Source organism: Protopterus annectens, chromosome 8.part1 (genome assembly GCF_019279795.1).
Source record: "Protopterus annectens isolate FY-2018-M chromosome 8.part1, PAN1.0, whole genome shotgun sequence".
Taxonomy (NCBI): domain Eukaryota; kingdom Metazoa; phylum Chordata; order Ceratodontiformes; family Protopteridae; genus Protopterus; species Protopterus annectens.
Window position 1 is genome coordinate 154,032,761 of NC_056742.1, and position 25,795 is coordinate 154,058,555.

Here is a 25,795-nt window from a genome sequence, read left to right on the forward strand (position 1 = left end):
TCAGGATGTGTACAACGGCGGGAGAAAAGTCATGAAGCCTGACTAGAGATGGAATTGGAGCAGCCAAACTGTCAAGTTGAGGGTATGGAGCGAGGGATGGAACACCCCTGACATATGCATCAGCAAATCTGGCACTGGGTCCAGAGTCCAGGGTTCGTCCATTAGATGAGGTCTGAGAAAGGGGAACCAAATCTGTAGAGGCCAGTAAGGAGCAATTAGGATAATTCTGCTTCCCACGGATATTGCTTTTTGAATTACCTTCGATATGAGGGGGAAAGGAGGGAAAGCATAGAGAAGTCTCGAGGGCCAATTGTGAACGAGTGCATCTCTTGGTGTTTCCCCTTCCGGGGGAATCAGGGTGAAGTAGCTGCTGCATTTGGCATTGACAGGGGTGGCAAACAGATCGCAGCAAGGCTGACCCCATTTGCAAAAGATTTGTTCCGCAATATATGTGTTCAGAGACCACTCGTGAGGCATCAGAATAGCCCTGCTGAGCCTGTCAGCTATGACGTTAGATTTCCCCAGGATGTGCGTTGCGACCAGAAAGCGCTGGGAAGACAATGCCCACTCCCACACTCGAAGGGCTTCTCTGCAGCAGGGGTAAGATTTGGTCCCTCCTTGTTTATGTACCACACTACCGACATATTGTCCGAGTGGATCGCAATCGTCCCTAGAGGGAGAAAGCTGTGAAGTGCTTGCAATGCTAGAAGCCATTGATATGTAAATGAGCCTTGTGTTCCTGCCAAGTGCCTTGGACTGTTCTCCCTAGATAATGCCCCCCCCACCCTAACTGGGAGGCATCCGTGGTCACAGTGGCAACTGGGGGGAGGGGACAAATGGTCTGCCTGTGTTTAGATTGCTGGTCTGGGACCACCAGCCAAGATCCTGCTTGCACAGATCTGTTATCAGGATGGGGTGAGAAAGAGGTAGATACTGTAGTGACCATTGGGTAAAAAGTAACCACTGCAGGACTCTCATGTGCAGTCTGGCTACTTGAACTAGCGTTACTGTCGAAGCCATTGTCCCTAACAACTTGAGCACCACTTTTGCTTTCGCTTTCCTTAGAGGAAGTAAACTCAGGACTTGTTCCCTTAGGCTCTGAATTTTTTCTACGGAAAGGTAAGCCCTCATTGAAACTGTGTTTATTTCGGTGGCAATAAAATTCACATGCTGAGAGGATGTAATGCAGATTTTTGTCAATTTACTGAAATCCCTAACTGCTGGCAAGTTGAAATGGTAACGTCCCTGGCCTGTAACAGTAGATGCCTGGTGGTGGCAGTCAGGAGCCAGTCGTCCAGATATGGAAACACTTGGAATCCCCGACGTCTCAAGTGAGCCGTAACCACTGCCATGCATTTGGTGAACACCCTGGGGGCTGTGGTGAGACCAAAGGGCAGGGCGCGGAACTGATGATGACTGGCTCCCACCCGGAAGTGTAAGTGACTCCTTGAAGCCCTGTTCATTTTGATATGGTAGTATGCATCTTGGAGGTCTATGGAGCACATCCAAATGTCTTTCCCGAACAGGAGTATCGACTGTAAGGTGATCATTCAGAACTTGGACTTCTGTACAGATTCATTCAATTTGCTGAGATCCAAAATGGGTCTCATGTCCCCTGTTCTTTCTGGCACCAAAAAGAATCTGGAGTAAGTCCCTAATCCTACTTGGTCTGCGGGGACAGGTTGGATAGCTCTCTTTACGAGCACCTTCTGGATTTCTAGAGTTGTTGAATCCCTGTGATTGTTTGGCACATCTGGGATTCGTCTGGTCTGAGGGGGTGGAGAAGAGAAGGGAATATGGTAACCTCTGGTAATTATCTTTAATACCCACTTGTCTTGAGTGATACTGTGCCAGGCTTCTGGGTATAAAGAAATATGACTCCTGAATGGCTCCAGAGACGAGCAGTCGGGCCTCCTGTCAGGAGCGCTAATAGAGACTACCACGAAAGGAATCACGGTCTTCCTGGTTCTCCGGGTCTCCTCTGCCTCTAGGGTGGCATCTAGCGTTATTTCCTCCTCCTCTGCCTCTGGAGAAGGAATCACCTTGTGCATCCTGAAAAAACCTCTGCGATATTTTGAACCACATTTTACCGCCATTCTGCCCTTTGGGATAGGGTCTATAAGGAACAAAAAAACAGACTCCCATGGTAGACATGGTTTTTCCTTCCTGCTCGCACCTGGTGAGTGTGTCCTTTACCTTGGTTCCAAACAAGGAGGATCCGTTAAAGGGGGCATTGGTAAACGTAGACTTAAAGGCCTCTGCAAAGTTAAGCAAACGCATCCAGGAGTGTCTCCTAAGACAGACTCCTGAACCCGCTGCCCTACTCGCTCCATCAGCTGCGTAAGATATCAGCCTCACGGAGGAGTTCACAACAGAATTCAGGGTAGACATCTGTGCGTTGACCTTCTGAGATACCGCATCAGATACGTTATCCTGTAGAGCATCTCTCAGCTCTTTTAGAAGATCTCTCTGGAGCCTTGTGAAAAGAGACAGGTAGTTCAGCGATCTAAGTGTAAAAGCCGCTGAAGAAAAGACAAATCTTCCCATACCTATCCATCGTTCGTGACTCCTTGTTCGGTGGAGGGACAGTAGAGGAAGTTTCGACAAGTTCCTTTTTTGGTGGCTGCTGCCACCACCATGGCATCTACTGGAACACCCTTAGTAAGAAAGTCCTTGTCCTGGGGTGCTGACAAAAATTTATTTGGTCTTCTAGGAACCAGTTCCACAGAATCAGGAGATTCCCACACCTTTTGACTCACTAGATCCAGTAGCTCGTCCAAAGGTGGAGACACCCAAGAGGCGGAGGGTTGAGACCCGAAAGCCTTCACGTATACTGACTCCTCATCAGAAGGGAATGTAGTGGGCCAGCCGCCTCTCTGTTTCAGGATCTCAAGGACATCTGCGAATGAGATATCATCAGATGACAACTTGGGAGACCCTTCTGACTCCTCGAGGTCAGTGTCTGATGTAATAGACTCATCAGGGGAGTCAGCATGTTTTCTCTTACAAGTTTTCTTCCTAGGTGGCTCCTCAAAAATATTCTGGGAAGACTGGGGACCACTCATGGAGGTTTCCTGAGGCTTCGAGTCTCTGCTGTGTTGGGCGAGAGAGGGAGCTGAGACTGAAGTTTGCGCTTAAGGGGGAAGAGTGTCGGCACCTCTGGTTGAAACTGAAGACCTGGACAGCACACTCCTCCAACTCGAAGGCCGATCCTCCCAGATCTGAGGATGCCCTCCACTCCAAGGATGCAGAGGCAGTCCTCGGCGACGAGGAGATGGGCTCCGAGGCATATGTGGGGTCCAAGCTCACCCATGCCGAAGCACCAAGAGGTAGGCTCGGAACCAAAGAAGTTTTATTCGAAGCATCCCCCTCGAGCCAGACCGAAGAACTGAAGACCCTAGACCCCACGGACAGCACCACAAGGGTCGGAGCAGATATCGGAACCAAGAGACCAACTGAGGTAGCTGGAACCGACCCTTTCCACAACCAGAGGCACTGACCACTCTGACTCTGAAGACTCAGAGAAGCTCGGAGGAGGAATATCGACAGGGTGTGATGGCACATTAGGCTCTGGAGCTGACTGGGATGGAGCCAAAAGTAAATTTGCTAGTGCCGAAGTCTGAAGCAGTCTACGCACCACTCTCTCGACGTCCTCATCGGAAAGGCTCCTAGAGGACCTGAAAGATAGAGTGGGGGATCTAGAAGCTGGAATATAGGTGACTTAAGAATCGGGGAAACCGGTCGGAGTTTAGATGACTGGCTCCGAGATGTCGTGTCAGTTATCGGCTCAGAAGCTCCTGGAGCCAAAACTTATAGATCCACAATGGTAACCTCTGTCGTCACCGAAACCAGTGGAGCCGACGAGGGTGTAGTCACTTTAGTCATTTTGTCTGGCGGCTCCAACGACACAGAATGGGTGGGAGACCACCTTCTTGTAGCTTTTGGTCTGTCTTTCTTAGAAGAGGAAAGAGATTTAGACCTGGATGATGAAGATGCCAATTCCTCCCTCAAAGGAATGTTTCAATAGTCCTTTCAAAATAAGTTTGGTCTTCCTCTCCTGAAGAACACGAGGACAGAATGCATGACAAAGCAGGCAAGACTCTTGGAGATGGATAGCCCCCAAACAGTAAACACACAAATTGTGCCCATCTGTCAAGGACATTTTCTGGGCATATTTAGTACACTTTTTGAAGCCCGAAGGCTTATGATCCTTAGTATCTTTTGACATAGCAAAAACCGCTAATAACAACCAACAACTCTATTCAAGATAGAAAAGCACCGTACAGACAAAAAGGTAAGAGGACTAGGTCCTCTAACTTAAACGGGCCTAGCCCAAGGAGAGAGGAAACAAGGAGAACAAGCAGCACAAGAGACAGCGATGCAGGGATACAAGAGGCCAATGAAAGAATGGCCAATCAACGTACAAACAGTACACAAAGTAAACAAAGCAGCAAATAGTCAGACAGACACGGACTGCAAAAAACACACTAAACTACCAAAAAGGTTATTTTAGCCAACAATAAACCGGTCAAAGATATTGAAAAATTTCACTTAGCCATGGCCAAGAAGAATCACCTCTGAGCTGAATGAGCGGCAAACGAGATCTGGGTTGTGTTAGTGATGCATCATGGGATACCTCCTAGCCATGAGCCAACCAGAAGTTTTCGAGCTAGAGTATGGCCAAGTTGGAGCCGAGGTTTGGCTCTGATCCCAAGAGTAAGAATGAAGGCGAGATATGACTACAGAACATCCACATTTTTCCACTGCTCCTCTGATTCCTGGGAAAGGATCTTGGGATGGGGGGGTGGGTGGAAAAATGTACACCCACAGCAGAAAGGGTCTTACCATCTTTCTCACACCTGGATAATGTTGCTCTAACTTTTGGGTCAAACAGACTATCCATCAAAAGGTGCATTGACGAATGAAGACTTAAATGGTTCCGCACAGTCTTAAAGGTGCATCCAGGGTGTGTCTCCTTATGGCTACACCTGAGTCCGCCTCTCTTGTGGTCCCTTCAGCTGCATGAGCAATCAGCCTCATGGATGAATTTGACACAGATTCCAGGGTGGCCATCTGGGAAGCAACCTTCTCTTGGACTTCCTCAGTAACACCGCCTGCCAGGGTATCAGACAACTCTTTGATCGGATCCTTTTGAAGTCTGGTAAAATGTGCCAGGAAATTCAAAGATCTTAAGGTGAAGACTGAAGTGTAAACTTGCTTCCCAAACCTATCCATCACCAGAAAATCTCTACTGGATGGATGGATAAATGAAGTCTCCTCAGCATGTTCCTTTTTCATGGCAGCCGATATGACCATAGCATCTATCGTTAAAACTTTAGCCCAAAACTGCTCATCTTCAGATCCAGATCAAATTTTGCCCAGTCTCTTGGAGATGGGTTCAGTGGTGTTTGGAGCCTTCCACACCCACTGAGAAATCAACTGAATGAGTTTGTCAGTGGGCGGAGTCACCCATGAGGTAGACAGGTGAGTACCGAAAAGCCTTCAGGTAAACTGATTCCTCCCAAGGGGTTTGGACTACCAGCCACAACTCTGCTTCAAAATTTCCGAAGGTGACATCTTCAGGAGCTGAACTTGGGGACCCTTCCCCCAGATCAAAATCAGTGTCTTTCATGACAGATTCCTGAGGGGAATCTACCGGCTTCCTTTTGCACTTCTGAGGAACCTCTTCAGGATGATAGTCTGGAGAGGTATCAGGTGGTCTATATCTGAGATTCCTAAGATTTTGGCACTCGCTGCCCTAATGGAGACAGGTCAAATAACTGGGTGTGAGGAGGGAATCTCTCTGAGGAGAAAGGGGATGACTTAAGTCACTATAAGAGAGTCTCAGATTTCAGTGCCGATGGGGAAGTGGGCACTGACAAACTCCTCTTTTTACCCTACTAAAAGGAAGACAAAGAAGGGGGAAAAATATCCATCTTACTTTTGTCTACAGCAGATATGGACTCTCCAAAGGTGGAAAGGATCAAGCCTTTCAAAATCAATTTGTTTTGTCTTTCAACAAGAACTCTATGGCTAAAACCATGAGAAATGCTGCAGTCCTCCTGTAAATGAACAGGACCCAAACAATATGCACATAGCAGATGCAAGTCGGACAGAGGTATCTTATGGCCGCACTTCTGGCATTTTTTTAAAGCCAGAAAGGGCCTTAGCTTTCTCAGCCATGATAGAAAAAAATGGTTGGAAGGCACACAGGTTCATAGGTGTGTACTTGGCTAATGGCCATGGAGCCTTTACAAGCCTAGCCCATAGGATTACCCCGGCATAGTGTCACCCGACCTTAGTTCCCAGTGCCTCTGTCGAGTAAAGCCACTGGAGTGATCCCTGGGGTAATCTTCTATTTCCCATCCACTCAAGATTCCTCTTGAAGAGGGCCAGTGAGGGGCTCTGCTTGACATGTATGGGAAGTCTATTCCATAGCATGGGCAGTCTCCGGGTTATGAACTTGTCCCCCCAGCAGGTTTTGCTGATTGTGGTAATAAAGTTGAGGTCTCTAGAGCGTGTGTTGCGGAGGGATTGGGATTTCTTTAGATGTAGCATTTCTAACAGAGATGGGTCAGACATGGCTTTGCAAGTCAAGCAGAGATCGCCTCCAAGTAGGAGATATGAGACAGAGAATAGTTGGGAGTATTTTTAAGTTTGTCCATATAGGACAAATGTTTAAGGCCTAGGATCCTCTTTGTGAGGTACTTTTGCAGCCTCTCCATTTGCTGCAGGTGTTTAGTGAGGTACATGCCAAATGGGGCATTGTACTCAATGCTTGGCCTAATAAGGGAAGAGTAGAGGGAGACAATGACCTCTTTCTTCCTGGATGCAAAACCCTTAGTAATGAGGTGTGCCACATATAAGGACTTTCTGACCACAGTGGCAATGTGGTGATGAAAAGAGAGGCTGCTGTCAACTTGTGTTCCCAGATCTCTTATAACGCCTTCGGTGTTCAGCGCACTTCCATCGATGTGGTAATTCATGGGAACGGAGTTTTTCCCAAAGGGGATGACGACACATTTTTTGGCATTACGCTTAAGGCCATGGTTCTGACACCAGTCGTTGGTCTCAGTGAGGCCTTTCTGTTGGATGTCAACATCACTTGAGGAGTTAATAGCTTCCAATTTGCAATCGTCTGAGTCCCTTCGTGTTGGCCTGGACTTCAGAGAAGTAGACACCAAACAGGAGAGGACCTAAGACAGAACCCTGTGGGAGTCCACTCATGACTGGTCGGTAGTCAGCTTTCACACTATGGGTTCTACCTGTAAGCCAGTTTGCAACCCACTTAGTGATATAGGGGTTGATGCCTAGCTTAGTGAGCTTTTCTATGATTCCTGAGTGGGGAATAGTATCAAAGGGCTTGGCCAGATCAAGGTAGGCTGTATGAACCACCTTGCCTTCATCCACAGCTCTGGTGATGGACTCAAAGAAGTTGAGCAGGCATAACCAAGCTGTGTGGGATCCAGAGTTTGGAGATTCCCTATATCCTTGTTAATTAGGTCCATGATGATGCGTTTCATAGCTCTGCATATCAGACTCGTCAGGCTAATGGGGCGATAGTTCCCAGGGTACTGTAGTCGCTCCTCCTTTGTGGAGAGGATTGACTGTAGCAGTGTGCCATTCGGTAGGGACAAAGCCTGAAGGGAGGCTGTGATTGAACAGGGCACACAGGTGAGGTGCCAGTTTACTCTGTTGTTCATGTAGAACACAGCCAGGGATATTGTCAGGTCCCATAGAAGCTGCATTCTTGGCCTTGGACAGTGCTGTTTTAACCTGGGCAGCAGTAATACTGGGTGCCCGGCAATCTACTGGTATTGTGACTGGTCCTTTTGGGGGGGGGGGGTAAAGTTGGCACTGAATCGGTCAGCCAGTGTATTGGCAATATCTGTTGGCTCGGTATAGGAGGTACCATTGTGCAGTGCCACAGTGCAAATCTGGGCATTGCCGTGGAAATTCTTTACATAACTATAGAAGGCCTTGGTTGTTTTTACTATCTGCTGCAATTCTGTTTTCATAGCTAGCTTTAGAGGATTTGATGAGGGATCTCAACTTTTTGTTGAGGCTGATAAACACACAACACTCGCACTAAAGGTGATAAAGAACACTCACAACAAAAACTGGAAAGAAAGCTAAAGATTATATTTTTATATTTTTAAATGGGACAGGAAAGAGAAAGAAGTTATCAACAATGATAGTTAAAGAGTACACCAAAAAGTGTACAGGAAAAGGGCCATCAGCAATGACAGCAGAGAAATACACTGGAGTATATGGAAAGGGGGACAGTGAACAGTAGACAAAGGGGAGACGAACAGTGAAAGGGAACAGTGAAAAACCTAGAGAAAATTGAAGAAAATTACCTGTGAAAAAAGAACTAAGCTCAAGAGCTCTGATGAACATGTCTGTCCAGAAAAGTGGCAAAACGAGATCTGAGGTAATTGAGAGAGGGGGAATTATGGGTAGAAGTGAAGCTCAAGAGTTTTTGGTCGGTGGGAGCTGTAGTAATGGCCGAGTCGGTTCTGATATCGGAACCAAACCCATATGTCAAGGATAAAATGAAAATTGGCAATATCAGATCATATTTTTCAGCAAACTCAGGGTTTGAATTTTGAAAGACTTCTAATACTTTGTTTCAAGCTACAGGGAACTAGAATAAAACAAAATCTGCATCTGAAATGGATGCTGCGGTATGCATAGCCTTTTTTCATCAGTTATTCACAGAAGTATGGACTTCCACGATCAACAGGTTGATTAGCGCTCTCCCAGTGTGAAAACTTAAAAACAGGGAATAAAATGTCAGAAAAATCTGTCAATTCAGCTTAAATTCAGTTACTGTCTAGAAATTAAACTGGATGCCAGCAGAGAAGAAATTTGGAGAATGCAAAAATCAAATAGAAAAGGACAGAAAAACTCAGATTGGGAAGAATTTATTTAGTTTATTAGAGTAGTGCACTGATCACAGTAAACCATTTGCAGGCACAGCCCGGGTAAAGAAATTTATAAAAAAAGTAACGTAACAAATTCACAAACATGGAATAATCACAGAAGGTAGAGAATCTCACTGACAATTGTAACAATAATATAAATATTACTAACACAGTAGAAAAATAAATATGAGTTAGGGTGCAAGAATTGAATGACTGATGCAGTGCAGTTTGATTTGGTGCATCCAGAGTGACAGAAAAAAATTGGGAGAGGTTGCAAAGCTTTGTAGGTGGTGGTTTTATTATGGTGTTTGGCTGTAAGAGGTGGAAAAAGCCCTTGGTATAATTGGTCTGAAAAGAGAGTCTTGCAGCTGTTCAGCTAAAAGCAGTTACATTTTAGCTTTGGTACAGGGGATAGACTTCCAGTAATTTAGAACAAATAAATCTAAGACATGCTGTACTGATTTGTACTATGTGTTACGCTCCTCTCATGTATATATTTTTGATGATTAATCTATGTACATAAATTGCTATACTAATCTCTGCTAGACTGTAAGTAGATACATATAAACTGTACAATAAACTTTTTCTTTGTTGTACTAGACATGTACTAGTAAAAATGTACTTCACTGTAGCTTTTCTCCTCAGGCCTCCACTTGTCCAGTTGGACCATCCTGGTAAACAAATGTTAAATAAATAAATCAAATGTATTAAAAGGTTAAACAGGTGAAACACTGAAGATACAAGTCACATAAAAGGTTAGAAAAACAGTAGAAACTTTAACTAGCTATTCAGATGACCCGATAAAACTGAAAAACTCGTACGGTGAATTGAAGAAAAGGCTGGATGAGCATGAGGTTTCTAAAGAAGAGCCATTTCACGAAATATTAAAGTTAGACGAGAACAAGCAGAAAAATGTGAGATGTTCGATTGTACCAGAGAAACTGGAAAGAACAGACGCTGATGTCAGTTGAGAAAGCACAGTGTATACTCCCAAAGCTGGCCATGAGAAAGAAGCCAAGATCTAGAAGAGTAAAAATATACAAATCATGCCAGCAGAATGAGTTGCTCCTGACAAAATTACAAAAAAAGGGACAAAATATTAATAAATGGGGACAGAATGTTTGTGGAAAATGATAATTCACTGTACAACAGGCAGAAAAGAAGCAAGATTATTCTAGCAGTTAGGGAATGCAAGGAGACGGGTGTGAGATTCAAGCTGCTTTATCAGTTGTCTTCAGATTATTTCTGTTGGAGGAGCAGACATTTTTGAATACAGAATAGGCTAGGGAAGAAATAACGTTCGGCCAACAAAGATGACGTCAGTAAGAAGAAAAAGACTGTACTTCATTCCTCTGACAACAAAGCCCATGGAGACAGCTTGGCCAGTGAAACCTTTTCTATTATTCCAAAGCAAATGATTGAATGGCAGAAAAAGCACACAAGCTGACTAGAAGAATCAGCAGTACCTTGAACTTTAACAGGAGAGTGGTGTTGAGAGACTGAGATGATCAGGAATCATCCAGAAACATTGAAATTAGTGAATAAATGGGAGATTGTAAAGCATCATCCTATATGATATGGGATTAGACAAGTGAAATGTGGCTTTGCGAGTAGTAGTTGAGAAAGACTACTGATTGTTAAACTGGTGTGCGAACTGTGAATTATATATCCTACTTTATGTTCTTAGTATTTTAAAGGACACATTTATTTTTATTAACATTTGTATAAAGTTTCAGGATATAAAATGCATGTTGTATTGTAAAGGATTTTTGTATAGGGGCAGTCGGTGTTTTAAATGCAAGGTGACAGGAGACTTAAGTGACTATAGTACATGTTAAAGATATTAAAGCAAGAAAGTACTTTTTCTCAGTTGTAACATATCCTGTTTGTGATGAAAAATGTGAATTCAGTAGAAGGAACTCAGTCAGAGTTTACATATTATTCCTCAAGTTACAATAAGTGAGCTAGACTGGACAGACATTTTCCACAGGAGCATGGGTATTTAAAGCTTTGACACATATCCAATAACTTCAGATCATGCACCTATAAAAACTGAGGCAAGGATGCAGGATAATGAAGTAGAGAGACCCTAACACTTACTTGCTAACAGAGACAGGAATTTAAAGAATGGGCAATGGAAGTTATTCGAAAATTTAGAGAAGATAGGCATTTCTTCAGAAGGGATAGCTAATCAGCAAGATAAAAAAAATGGCATGAATGAGACAGATAGACATGGGAAAGAAGTAATAAATTATTTAGAGGGTTTACAAATGGAGTATTGCAGAATAAGAGGAATCTCACCTAAGAGCAGGAGCAACTGTACAGTGCTAAAGGGAAAATAAAAGTATTTGGATTATGTGCAGGAGTTTAGAAAGACTGCTAAACACCTATTTTTGAGAACTCCAGAAACACAACTTTTGGCACAACTTTCACAACAGAAATTGGAAAGGGTTGTTGCAAATTTAGGGAACCTATGACAAGAAAAACAACTTGCGATCCTATAGAAGTAGGAGGAATATTCTGGAAATGTTATGAAAATTTGTATAAAGTAGAAGAATATGAAAACCAAGAAAAGGCACAAATGGAAATGTTTACGGAAGACTTAATTATGCCAAGTGTGAGGAAATGAGATACTGAGATATTGCCAGCCCAGCTAACTAGAATTTTGTAAATAATTATATGTCATTGGTAAATATCGAAATGATTTATACGAGATGCTTGAGAACTGTATGTCATGTGTATATCAAGCAGCTTGTACAGACGTATGTTGAAAAGGTATTTGCAAAATGCTTGTGTTTAGAATGGAACCACAGTGTGCTCTACTGGTAAATGTATACATTCTAACAGTAGAAACTGGAATACAGGAAACTGAATTACTTTAAGGCTAAGCCATAAAAGATGGTATCTTTCAGTTTTTAATACAGTAAGAGACACAATGTCTGTACTAGGAAATTTTCGGCATTGTCTTTAGGGTGAATAATTACTAGTCTTGAAAGCACGGAGTGCAACTGTTTTACGACTTTCAGCATCTGAAAGAGATCTGGGTGGGAGGTGGCATAATGGTTAAGGTGCTTACTTTAGAAACACAAGGTGCAGGGTTCGATTCTGACATGGGGTAATTGGCTAAGCTTAAAATGGCCCATAAAGGCAGTAAGCCTAGTACTAACCTATGAACCTATGAATCTGAGAAGCCCTTGTCTGTATATTTTTACAGGCAGATGCTAAATAAGGCAAGCTTCAGCAATGAGGGTTTTGGCCTGTAGGCTAGAAGTCAAATGACAAGAACTGATGTCATTCTGCAAGCTATCCTAGCAGTAATATTTAACATATTATTTTGAGAAGTCTTAGTGAGACAGAGCATTCTGCATTGTGTCTTGGACCTGACAGCAACTAGAAGATCCATTCACCACACATCTGCCTTGCTCTAATGAAGTGAGTTTCTACAGTATAGTAATTATCTTAGATACAGTCAGGAATATAGTAAGGATTAGTTTAGATATTTTTCTTTACTTATCTGAGACTGTCCTGGAACATGGTTTTCAATATTTCCTATGGTTTTGAACTCGTCACTGTGAATATATATTTAGTATTGTCTTGTTCTTTTATTATTTATTATTGAGGGTACTTGCTTATTTATTTGGAGACATTGTGTGGGCCACTCCTAATAGCCTTGCTCTTCGGTCAAACTACCATTTGTGTTAATATTAACAGTACACATTAAGATTGGACACCTTTTGCTAAGGGCCTTAAACTAGCTGATAAGGAGTTGACTGGTGGCAGTGGCAACTACCTTATAGTCTGAGCAGATGGGGGCATAGCTAGTAAACCCGTGCCAGCCTTTCCCAGGTGTGTGCGCACGTGTAAATCAAATCTCAAAGAGTGTGTGTGTCAGCTACTTCAGCAGGGACACGAAACACTGGTTAGACAGAGAGGGTGCTGGAGGTCTTGGCTTGGTCACTCGGCTGAGATCTCAACTCTATAGTTGTGCCAGTGGGGAGTCTTAAGGATATGGGGAAAGAGGAAGAAACCAGACCCGGACTGACTGTGGTCTCTGTGTGCTCTTAAGGGAAATCGCACTTGATGCAGAGACCTGTATCTGGAAATACTGTAGGTGTACTTGTCACCCTCTCAGTGAACATCCCCCACTGGTGCCACTGATGAGGACTGAGGCTCCTTGATTAATGGGTCCAGTGGTGGGGCATCATACCAAGGTTAGAGGAAGAGGAGGCCAATAGCTAAGACAGGAACAGACAAGATAAAAACAGTGATGTATAATCACTCAGCAAGGATGCCTCCGAGAACAGACTGGATTCCTGTGGAAGCTGGAAGATTTTGTTTAACAGTATTTTAAGGGGGAGGTAGGGGGTACCAGCATCTGGGAAGAAAGCTCTGACGGCAGTATTACCCAGCTTGATTACACCAGTTTAAATGTTAAACTGCGATTATAATTTGCTTATGTCTATGCTACACAAGAAAATGGCAAATGTGTTGTTAAAATTGATTGATGTGTGTTAATGTGATTTTATGGAAGGGAAGTAAATGCTCGGTAACATCAGAAAAATGATGATCCAAAGGGAAGCAGAATGCAAGAAAAATGCCACTACTGTTGGTGGCCTTTGATGCAGGGAAAGCATTAAATAGCCATCTTGGATTTTTTAAGCAGGTAAGATTTTACTACGAATAGCCAAACTCCGCAACCGCTACCAATAGAAACATAAAAAAATAACACACAAAGGGTGCCAACATTCTGGATATGGTGCTTACCAATATGGGTGACCACTGTAGCAACCCCACTGTGATGTCTTCCCTGGTGAGATCTGCCCACAAATCAGTCTCATTTGAAGTAATTATGATGCCTGACCCCCCCCCCAGCACCAACTAAACTAAACTTCTCCAAAGGAGATTATAACCTTTTACATGATGCTATAAATAGTTTCACTGCACATCCACCCACAGATGGAACTGGCAGCTATGACCAGCTCTACACCAATGCTTTATGCAAGCACCTGTATAACTGCATTGACTCGACAAGCCCTAACTGGAAACACTCCCTCCTCAGCTTAAACAAGCAAATAAGACTTATTGTGAAGTCCTCCAAATCAAACTATGGATCCAAATTCCTCAACTAGACAACCATAATGCATTCTTTAGTTACATCAGTAACCTAAAAGGAAAGGCCCAGATTTGTGCCAAACTGATGGTTAATGATACCACATATACTGAACCTATGGACATAGCTAATCTGTTGACTGACAGGTTTTGTAAAAACTTCACTCCCCTGTCCCCACAACACGTCCCCCATAACATCCCTACCACCTGTCCCCTACCTTGTATCTCTAAACAAGAAGTCATGAACGGCCTCTTTAAGGCCAAAAAGACAGCATCTATGGGATCTGATAACATCTCATGATGCGTCCTACATGGGCTCAAACAAGAATTAGCAATACCATTGGGTACTCTTTTCAATCACAGTCTAAGCACTGTCCCAGCTGTATGGAAAAAGGCCACTGTTATTCCCTTGCACAAAGGTGGTGCTTCCACTGACCCCAGGAACTACAGATCTATTAGCCTGACTAGCCTTATCTGCAAGGCCATGGAGCGAATCTTCATGGACCATCAACAAAGATATAGGTAATCTCCAAACACTCGACCCTACTTCGTATGGATTTGTCAAGGGGAGATCATGCCAGTTAAACCTTGTGGATTTCTTTGAGACAGTCACCAAGGCCCTGGACGAGGGGAAATCTGTGCATACAGCCTAACTAGACTTAGCAAAGGCATTTGACATTATCCTCCACTCAGGCATCGTTGACAAACTCAAACAGCTAGATATCAACCTTTATATCATTGGATGGGTCGCTAACTGGCTCACTGATAGAACCTATTTAGTCAAAAAAGGTGAATCCACCTCCAACAGCAGACCTGTAACCAGTGGTGATCCACAGGGATCAGTCCTGGGACCTCTATTGTTTGGAATCGTTTTCTCAGAAGTACAAGCAAAAGCTAATGGTCTGTGGCTGATGACTGCAAACTGGGAATGGTCAGAGAATCTCCAAATTATGTCAACATCCTACAAGAGGGTCTTACACAAACAAATGATTGGTGCCAAAGTCATGGCCTTAAACTCAATGCATAAAAATGCAGCAGCATCCCTTTTGGTAAGGCGAATGTTCCTGCTAACTACCACGTCAATAGCAAAGCAATACCTTAAGTATGCACTTAGAGGTGAGACCTGGGCACACATTTTGACAGCAACCTTACCTTTGACCACCATGTCTCCACAGTGGTAAGAAGGGTATTCTATATAGCTCATCTGATAAGAGCATTGCCTCCGGAAAAAAAGTTCTAACCTCCATGTACTCCTCCCTAATCAGGCTAATAATGGAGTACAATGCCCCTTTTGTTATGCACTTTTCCAAGTACCTGCAGCAATTGGAGAGACCACAAAGGTTCCTCACAAGGAAAATTCAAGGTCTTCATCAATTATGTGGATTGCCTAAAATCACGGTCACTTTATTCTGTTTCATACAGACTACTCAGAGACTTTCTCTGCCTTGCATACAAGGCAATCTCTGACACTGTTTAACTGGAAATGTGGCATCTCTAAGTCAAATGGTACATGGGCTACTTTGCTCTAAAGACCTTAACCTGGTATGTGACAGTAACAGAGCCTGCTGGAGGGACAGATTTGTCTCCAAGAACTTATTACACCTTTGGAACGGACTCCCACTTCATGTCAGAGTACCTCATTGGCCCTCTTCAAACACAATCTGGACGACTGGATGGGTAACTGTAAATTCACCCTAAGGGTTCCACCTGTGACCCTCTTGGACAAAGACAATAGGTGCTGATTGTGGAAATAAGGGTAGAACTTGGCAAGGCTTATTAAGGGCCTAAGGGCAATTAGCCTAGTAACGTCCTATGATCCAAAATAGAAAGGCAAAAAGTCAATATCAAAAATGTTTTGCCCCTGAACCCTCTTCCCCGCCAAACTTCTGTATACCAACTTGAAGGAGGGAGAAATCTTTAAAGATAAGGGAATCATTTCTGGCACACACAGAACTAGCTGATATTGCGTTCCTTGCTTCGGGCAACTGACGTTTAGGGAATTTCACTTCAACCACCTGAAGATAAGCCATAGGGCAATGGGACCATTTAAATTCCGACAGAACAGAATTAAATCAGGAAAATATATATACGAAGAATTGGAGGTAAGAATTAAGGTGGGTGGACTCTTCTCCAAGAAGCTTTGTTTGAACAGAGGAAACAGGCAAAGATACCCTTCTCTTTGTCATTTGTTTTACATTTAGATCCACTGGCAAAGAAAATATGGGACTCACAAACACAAGGATATATCTGGTATGGTACTCATGAAATGCTAGCTTTATTTGCAGTTAATGACATTTTGCACTTGATAAATCCAAAAAAAAAAGGACATTTCAATTTTGTGGAATATTTTGAGAGAGTGTCTAGTCCATTTGGGATAATAAAATTAAAGAAGATAAAAAAAGAAGTTATGTACTCACCATAACGTTCCATCTATGTTGTCAATCTTCGTTCATTCTTGACAGATAGGAATCTGTTCCAATCCTCAGAACTGGCTGGCAGTTATAGGTTCATAGATTCATACTAGGCTATCGGCCCAAGGGCCTACGTAAGCCCAGCCAATAAGGTTCCCTGGCTTATGCCATCCAAGAAAGTTATTTTCATGTGCCACTGTTGAGCAGAGACACAGAAGTGATCCCTGAGGTGTATTTCCTATTTCCCATCCACTCATCAAGATTTTTCTTGAAGAGTGCTAATGAAGAACTTTGCTTGACAGAGGTGGGTAGCCTGTTCCAGAGTATGGGAAGTCTCTGGGACAGGAATCTATCCCTCCAGCATGTCCTGTTTATTGTGGTGACAAGGTTTAGGTCCCTAGAGGGTGTAGCTCGGAGGGATTGGGATTTCTTTAGGTGTAGCATGTCCAACAGCTCAGGGTTTGACATAGCTTTATATGTTAGGCAAAGATCACCTCTGAGTAGGCGATATGCTACGGAGTAAAGCTGGAGTTTTTTTTGGGGCGGTCAGTGTAGGGCATTTGTTTGAGGCCAGTAATCCCCTTTGTGAGGTACTTCTGTGGCCTTTCCAGCTGCTGCAGATGTCTTGTGAGGTACATTCCAAAAGGGGCGTTGTACTCTACAATGGGTCTAACGAGTGTCGAACAGAGGGGAACAATGACCTCTTTTTTCCTGGATGAAAACCCTTTTATGATGAGGTGCGCCACGTAGAAGGACTTCCTCACTACTGTGGTGATGTGACTATCAAAGGAGAGACTACTTTCAACCTGGGTCCCAAGGTGTCTTATCACACATTCGGTGTTAAGTAGATTGCTGCCTATGTGGTAGTTCGTGGGTACAGAGTTTTTACCAAAGGGTATGACACTGCACTTTTTGGCATTGAGCTTGAGGCCATGGCTCTGACACCAGGCATCTGTCTCAGCGAGGCCCTTCTGTAGGATATCCACATAATTTGGGGACTTGACTATGGCTCCTAGTTTGCAGTAATCTGCGAACTTTGTTAGCCTGAGGCCTTCTGTGTTAGCCTGTACTTCAGAGAAGTAGATACCAAACAGGAGAGGTCCCACGACGGAATCCTGTGGTACTCCACTTGTCACTGCTTTGAGGTCAGATTTGGAATCAGCAACTTTTACAGTGTGGGTTCTGTCAGTGAGTCAGTTGGCAACCCATCTTGTGACACAGGGATTTATACCTAGTTTAGTGAGTTTAGCTATAATTCCAGAATGGAGGATGGTGTTGAAAGCCTTGGTGAGGTCAAGATAGGCTGTGTGAACCACCTTGCCCTCATCTATGGCTTTGGTGACTGCCTCAAAGAAGTCGATCAGGTTCAGGAGGCATAATCTGCCTTTCACAAACCCGAACTGGGTGGGATCCAGAGTTTGGAGGTTACCAATGTCTTTGTTTATGAGTTCCATGGCCTTACAGACTAGGCTCGTCAGGCTAACAGGTCGATAGTTCCCGGGATCAGTGGTGGCTCCCCCTTTGTGGAGTGGGATAACTGTTGCTGTGCGCCATTCAGTGGGCACAAAGCCTGATGCGAGGCTATTATTGAACATGGTGCTTAAGTGAGGTGCCAATTCATTCTGAAGTTCGTGTATACAGCTCATGCCAGCCAAAAACTCTCAAGCCAACTCTCTACTCAATGCCCCTGTGTTCATTATCTGAGATCGAGTTTGCAAAACTGCAGCAAGATGAAGCATCTAATATAACACTAATAATAATAATAATTATAGAGAGGAAGCATGTCCAAGGTAAAAACCCTAGCATGAGCCCAGGACAGGGGTATGATCCTCCAGGATATCTGAAAGGAGGGGGTAAGGAGGAAGGGATGTCAAGAATGAACGAAGATCAACAACACAGATGGAATGTTATGGTGAGTACATAACTTCTTTATCTGATGTTGTTAATCTTAGTTTATTCTTGACAGATGGGACACAGTCCCCAGCTACTTATACCCTGGGTGGCCTTATGGAAGGATATTCCTGAGCAACACAGAAAGAATAGTTGTGTAAGAACTTACCATAACTTTAGATGTCCCTCTCTTCCATGTTGCAGTATTCATAACAGTAGGGAGTTGCTGTCTGCAGCGCCACCGTCCAGCCAGTATACCTATCTTAGCTAAAGTAACCCTATCCCATACTTATCTCCTACCTACTCTACTATACGGCTCACAAGTAACTCACAAATCTACACTCTACTCTCCTAGCAAAACTTAACTCAACATACAACATAGTAGCCATATTTTCTGCCCAACATACCTACAGAACCCATCACTGTCTCACTTCAGCAACTAAACTGGCTGGAACTTCCTAACCTGCTTCTTTCCCAGCTCCAAATTATTCACTCTATTATACCAACCAAACTACTGCCCTAACTTATCTTCCTACATATCCCACTACTCTCCAATACGATCACTTCGAAGCTCAGATCAAGAGCTCCTACTTATCTACAAGCCTATGACTAATATGGGATGCAATGTATACAACTATCATCCTACCATAGCCTGGAACAAACTTCCTCTCCATATTAGAGCCATAAATCAACCAAAACAATTCAAAGCTGCTGCTAAAGAACACTTAAAAACTCTCTGGTCCTGTCTCTGTTTACACCCAACATAAAACATTTCCCTATCCCTACTGCTACCTACCAGCTAACACTTTTCCATTCCATCACCCTAAACCCTCCACCTGTATCCACTTCCCTATCATCCTTTAGTCTATCAAGCCCTACTTAACTAAAATGTACTATCCTTTATTCAAACTCTTCTCTTTACTAATACCGCCTCTAAACTCATATCCATAAACAAAAATGTTTTATATTTAACTATTTCCTTATGACTGCAAATTTCTATCTAATAGGATATAAAAGACATAATAATTATGTAATCTTCCACATACTAGATAATAGATCCTCAGAATATGCTTTATAAATTTATTTTTTGTTTGTATATTTGCATCTGTTCTATTTTTAAATTGTAATCGTATAATATTTTTGGAGTTTTTCTCCCTGGGCCTCCGCTGAAAAAGGGCTAATTTTTTAGTTCTGTCGGACTCTCCCGGTCAACTAATGCAAAATAAATAAATAAATAAATGAATGTAGGCCAGGCCCAGGGCAGTAGGTTGGCTGTGTTGAGAGTGGAGACTGGGGAGAGGAATGACAATGTCCCCACAGGTAGGCCATGGTGTGATAGGAGAGAAACAGGTGGATGGGACTGAATATTGCAACATGGAAGAGAAGGACATCCAAGGTTATGGTAAATTCTTACACAACTCTTCTATGTCCTTCTATTCTCATGTTGTAGTATTCATAACAGTAGGGAGAGTACCAGAGCTTTAGATATGAACCTGGGGGGAGGAGTGGTTTCTGTTGTCAACCAAGTCTTGGAGGAATGACCTGGCAAAACCTGCTCTTGCTCTGGAGGCCATATCCAGCTTGTAGTGCTTGGTGAAGATGTGGACCGAGATCCTAGTGGCTGCTTCTAAAATGGAGAAGTCAATGCCTTTGAAAAAAAGCAGAAGAGGAGGCAGCTGCCCTGGTAGAGTGAGGTTAAACATGGCCCAGGAAGGATTTTCCATGATGGCAGTAGCACAAGGTAATGGATTTAGAGATCCATGAGGAAATGGTTTGGTTGGAGACCGCCTTCCCTTGGGCTCTGGGATGGAAGGAGATGAATAATTGGTCAGATTTTCTAATAGATTTGGTCTTGTCCAAGTAGTACCCTGAGTTGCCTGTGCACATCCAAGGAATGAAGAGTCCTCTCTGAGGAATTTGGATGAGGGTAGAAAAAGTACAGTTGTGTACACTTACCATAAATGTAGATGTTAGAGTGCATTCACTGTTGCGGTCATTACATTTGGGTTATCTGCTTGCAGGTAGCCCTCAGTCGGCCTGATTAACAAAGTCTTGGGTCCTGCGTCGGTTGCTGTACCTTCTTTCATGACATCAGGTCGTCAGGGGTATAAAGCATGCAGCCGATGCTATTACATCATTTTTTTCTTGTCCCAGATGTCAGGTGCCCCCCTAATGGGGAGCAATTAAATAAAAAAATACAATGATATACCTCCAACAAAAAAGCAAATACACCAAAAAGGCTTTTAAGCATAATAAAGGAAAGTAGAGGTATAGCCAAAAGAAGTTAGGGGGCTGGAGGGAGGGTAACCAGGACTGCAACAGTGAATACACTCGAACATCTACATTTATGGTAAGTGTACACAACTGTACTATGTTCTTTGTGTTTCATTGTTGCAGTCATTACATTTGGGTAGATTCCCACAGTTATGGTTGGGAGGAGGAATTTAGATAGCATTAGGACCAGCTATAAGGCCCTGCAAAACTGCAGTGGCAAAGCCAGCTCTGGATTTAGAGAAAATTGGCAAATGATAATGCTTGGTGAAAGTATGTACACAACTCCAGGTAGCAGCTTCTAGAATGTCCCTGGTAGGGACGCCTCTGAGAAAGGCTGTAGAGGTAGATGCAGCCCTGGTGGTGTGAGGTCTTATCCCCTGGGGGATAGGTTTTCCATGGGGCTTATAGCAGAAATGAATGCAATAACCTATCCATTTAGAAATGGTTTGCTTTGAAATAGCCTTCCCCTCTGCCCCTGCAGCAAATACTACCAGCAGCAGTTCAGATTTCCTTTGAGGTTTAGTCCTGGTCAAGTAGAATCTGTGTTGTCTGTGCACATCTAAGGAATGCAGTATCCATTTCCCTTTATTCTGTGGATTGGGAAAGAAGGTTGGCAAATAATGGACTGATTAAGAGCCACACTGGATACCACCTTGGGCATGAAGGATGGATTGGTTCTGAGGGACATCCTGTCTGCATGAAAGATGATGAAAGGCTCCACTGCCATAAGGGCCTGTAATTCAGATACCTTTCTAGCTGAAGTGATTGCTAAAAGGAAAGCTGTTTTCCAAGAAAGAAATTTTAAGTCTGCAGTAGCAGCTGGCTCGAAAGGAGGTAGAGTGATTTTCTCCAAAACAAAGTTAAGGTCCCAGGCTGGGGTTGGAGCTCTCCTGTGTGGTCTCAAAATTTTGGCCCCTCTGAGGAACTACTTGAGCAGTGGATGATAGAAGGGGGGGTTATGGGTTATAATGAGCTGAAATGGCTGAGGCGTGGATTTTAATGGAAGAAAAAGACAGACCCTTGTGAAGCATCTCAGTTAAGTATTGTAAAATCTGAGGTAAATTGGGCACTGCTGTGCTTATCCCTAGAGACTGGTTCCAGGCACAGAATCTTTTCCATTTTTCAGCATAGGATTTTCTAGTGCTAGGCCTCCTTGCCTCCAAAATGATATCCATCACAGGTTTACTGAGGGATGGTAAAGGAGAGATTATGTAAATAGCCAGGCTGCAAGGTTCAGTGTTAGAAGTTGAGGGTGCAGAATCTGGTTCTCCTGCTGAGACAAAAGGGAAGGAGTCTGAGGCATGTGTCATGGGGATAATCGTGACACAATGCGCAGGAGGGGGCACCAGTGTTGGCGTGGCCAGTCTGGAGCAATCAAAATCATCTCTGGTTTGTCCCATTTGATTTTAGTAGTACTTTGGACAGCAGAGGCAGAGGGGGGAAGGCATAGACTGATAGGTTTTTCCAGCTGAAGGACAGAGCATCCACTTTCCAGGCTTGTTTGTGGGGAGTCCTTGTGCAAAACTTCTCCAATTGGTAGTTCTGGGGAGAGGCAAACAGGTCTATGTCTAGGCTCCCCCATTTGCTTGTCAACATGTTGAAAATCCTTGGTTCCAGTTTCCACTCGTGTGGGTCCATGAGGTTTCTTGCTTAGTCCGTCTGTCAGTGTATTTAATTTTCCTGTCAGGAATTGAGCTTGTAGGTGCACTTGGTAGCTCAAGGCTGTGTTCCACAATGCCATGGCTAGTCTGCAGAGGGGGTAAGAATGTGTGCCTCCCTGCTTGTTTATGTACCACATAACAGTGGTGTTGTCCATCTTTACCATTAGTTGTCCTGGAAGAATGTGGTCCTTGAAGGCTGTTAGAGCATTCTGTACAGCTAACATTTCTTTTTGATTGATATGCAGGTGCATTTGATTTGGGTTCCATTCGCCCTGAATGCACTTCCCTGCCAGGTGAGCCCCCCCATGCATAGTCTGATGCGTCTGTTAGGGTTTGGGCAGCAGGGGGTGGTGTGAAAGTAGTCCCTAGTTTTGGTGGCAGGCCTCTGCCCACCAAAGGAACTCTAGGCGCAGGCAAGGTACGATAGGAATCATTGCTTCTAGATCCTGAGAATGTTGACACCATAGGCTTTTTAGATACCACTGTAGTTTCCTCATATGCAGTCTTGCATATGGAATTAGAAGAATGCAGGAGGCCATGAATCCCAAGGCTTGCAGTATTTGTCTTGCAGATAGCAGGGTTTTTGTGGCCACTGGTTTGAGGTAAGTTGTCAAATGAATTTGTTTCTCTGGCGTGAGGTAGGCCTCCTGGGAAGTTGTATTCAAGCTTGCTCCCGGGAATATAATTTGTTGACAGGGTACCAGGTGTGATTTCTTTTCGTTTATGGTGTACCCCAGACAAGTTAGAACCCTTTGTACAAAGGCCAGATGATTCAAAAGTATGTCCTGGCTTTCTGCCTGAATTAGGCAATAGTCCAGGTATGGGTATATTTGAATATTTCTTTGCCTGCAAAATGCAATAACTGGAGTTAGGCACTTTGCGAATACCCTGGGCTCAGTAGATAAGCCAAAGGGCAGTGCAGAGAACTGATAGTGCGTGTAGCCTGCTTTCAAGTGTAGGTATCTTCTGCAAAATTCCCTGATTGGGATGTGCAGGTATGCTTCTTTTAAATCTAGTGTTGTCAACCAGGCATCTTTGCCTAGTATAGGAAGTAACTGGTGAAGAGTCAGCATCTTGAATTTTGGAATCTCCAAAAAGGTGTTTAGAGTAGCCAGGTCCAGGATATGATGCCATGAATTGTCTTTTCTGTGTACTAAGAAAAGTTTCAAATAGAAACCTTGTCCCTTTTCCTCTTCTGGTACCAGTTGAATAGACCCATGCTTAAGACAGACAGTAATTATTTTTGGGCCTCTGTCCACTGATTTGGGGGTAGGTCCGGCCACCAGTTTAGTGTTGGCAACGTGTGGAAGTGAAATCTGTATCCCTGGGACACTATATTTAAAACTCATTTGTCCTGGGTAATGAGTTCCCAGTTCTTTGCATGAAGAGCAATCTTTCCCCTCAAAGGGGCAGTCAGTTAATAAGTGCTTGGAAATTTTAAAAGGAAGTAATTGAGACAGTTTACCATGGGGGGGGGGGGTCTTATTACTCCCAGATTTTGTAGTGGAGGCCACCCATTGCTTAGTCCTGTGTGTCCTCTAGGACTGAAACCTGTGGTTTTTGCTGCGTCTGGGTTTGGCTTGAGAAGACCCGGAAGGGGCTGGAAAGGACCAATTCTTAGAGGGCCAGTGCCTACTAAATCTAAGAGGCTGAACTTGGTAAGAAATCTTTAACAGTTTGCATAGATTTAGCTTAATCTTCCATCTTTTTAAGAACTTCCTCAGCCTTGTTGCCAAACAGACTGTCCTGACTTAAGGGAGCATCCAACAATTTAGCTTTAACATGATCAGGCAAAGTTTGTTCCTTAAGCCAAGCATGCCTTCTGAGCACAGACCCAGTAACAGCGGCCCTGTAAGAGAATCAAAACCACATTGCAAAGTATGTTTTCCAACTTGTTCAGCAGAATGCATTAAATCCTGTAATTCTTTATTTTCCACACAGTCAGGAATCAACATAATTTTCTGTTTAAGCAATCCAATAACATGTTGCTGATACTTTATCCAGCACCCTGGAGTCTCTATCAGAAGAGGTAGGATTTTTAGCAGTAGAAGCCTTAATGCCCTTGGGCCCCTGTGAAATAGTCTCTGGATCTGCAATAGGATTTTTAGAAAGGAACTTGTGTGACTCAGGGACCCTGTAGTATCTGTCTGGTTTTCTGGGAGCAGGAGACAAGGACTCAGGGGCCAAACTAGATTCCGAAAAAGCATTATCAACAATGTCTAGTACAGGAGGAATAGCTAAAGGCTTATGCTGAGACAGGACTAAAAAATCCCCAAGTCTCTTTTTTGAATCAGAAAAATCCTGGCTTTCTCAGTGGAAATGCTCCCTTAGAGTATGTAAGGTTTCCCTAAAAGAAAAATCCTCTGGAAGGGAAGCAGAGGGAATTGAGTCCTCTGCATCAGAATCCTCATAGGTAGATAAGGGCAAGTCCAGATCATCAGAAGAATCAGAAAGAACAGAATCCTGGTCAGAAGATTCATAAACCACTTCAGTCTTAGGCCTCTTAGAAAGAGGGGGTTGGCTACCCCTGATTAGAGTTATTAGATCTTCAGCCATTCTTATTTGTTTTTTGGGCATACAGGCCTGGGCATCGGTTGTTCGAGATTTAGGCCCAAGAGAAGAAGGAGGCGTCGTTTAATATGCAAGTCCATAGGCCTGAATACACCCTCAGAAGCCAGTGCCTGCACAGCGGCTTTGGACCCATCCAAGGTAGAGACATCCGCAGGTTTCATAGTTGAAGCATCTCGGGGCATACCGGACTCCGAATGGGTCTCAGTAGAGGCCTGCGAATTAGAAGTAGCGGGTATCAGGGGTTGTGAAAGCACCTCACTGAGCACTGGCGATCTGGCGACTGGCTTAGGAGAAGCGTCGTCGGCAGTTTTGGACCTCTGGTGGCCTGTCTCTCTCTTTAAATTTGCGTTTTCTCGGAATCCTGGTAGTCGGATAGCTAACAGATGACATTTCTGGATAATTAAACAGAGAACCAAAATACTTAGGGGCAAAAATGTACTGACGACAGATAGTGCACTGATTAAATAAAGCACAAAACAGGTGGTCAGGGCCTAGGCAAGGAATACAGTACAACTGAAAATCTTTATGAGGTATTTGCTTTCCACAAGTAATGCAATTATTAACTTTTACTGACATCGGTAAGGAGCAAGAAAAAGTTTCCCCAATGGGGTACTTAGCTTTTAGTTGAAGACTTTGGTTCTGAAAATTAGAAAACGAAAATTTCAGGAGTTGGCCGACCGGCACTTGCGAACTGCTTCTGCTTCGGGCACCGCTCAGCAAGACAGACTGATGAAACGGCGTCGGCTGCATGCTTTATACCCCTCATGACCTGACGTCATGGAGGAAGGGATAGCAACCGACGCAGGACCCAAGACTTTGTTAATCAGGCCGACTGAGGGCTACCTGCAAACAGATAACCCAAATGTAATGACTGCAACAGTGAAACACGAAGAACATCTGGTAGGTTAATGGTTTGATTTAACTCATTCACTCCTGAGCAGCTCAGAAAAAG

The 25,795-nt window shown here is 43.7% G+C and overlaps 1 protein-coding gene across 1 annotated transcript in view; it reads right to left on the reverse strand.

The window, feature by feature from the left end:
• The window catches only part of CENPN (centromere protein N), a 668,201-nt gene that overhangs the window by 40,066 nt on the left and 602,340 nt on the right, over nucleotides 1-25,795 (reverse strand). The window lies entirely within an intron of this gene.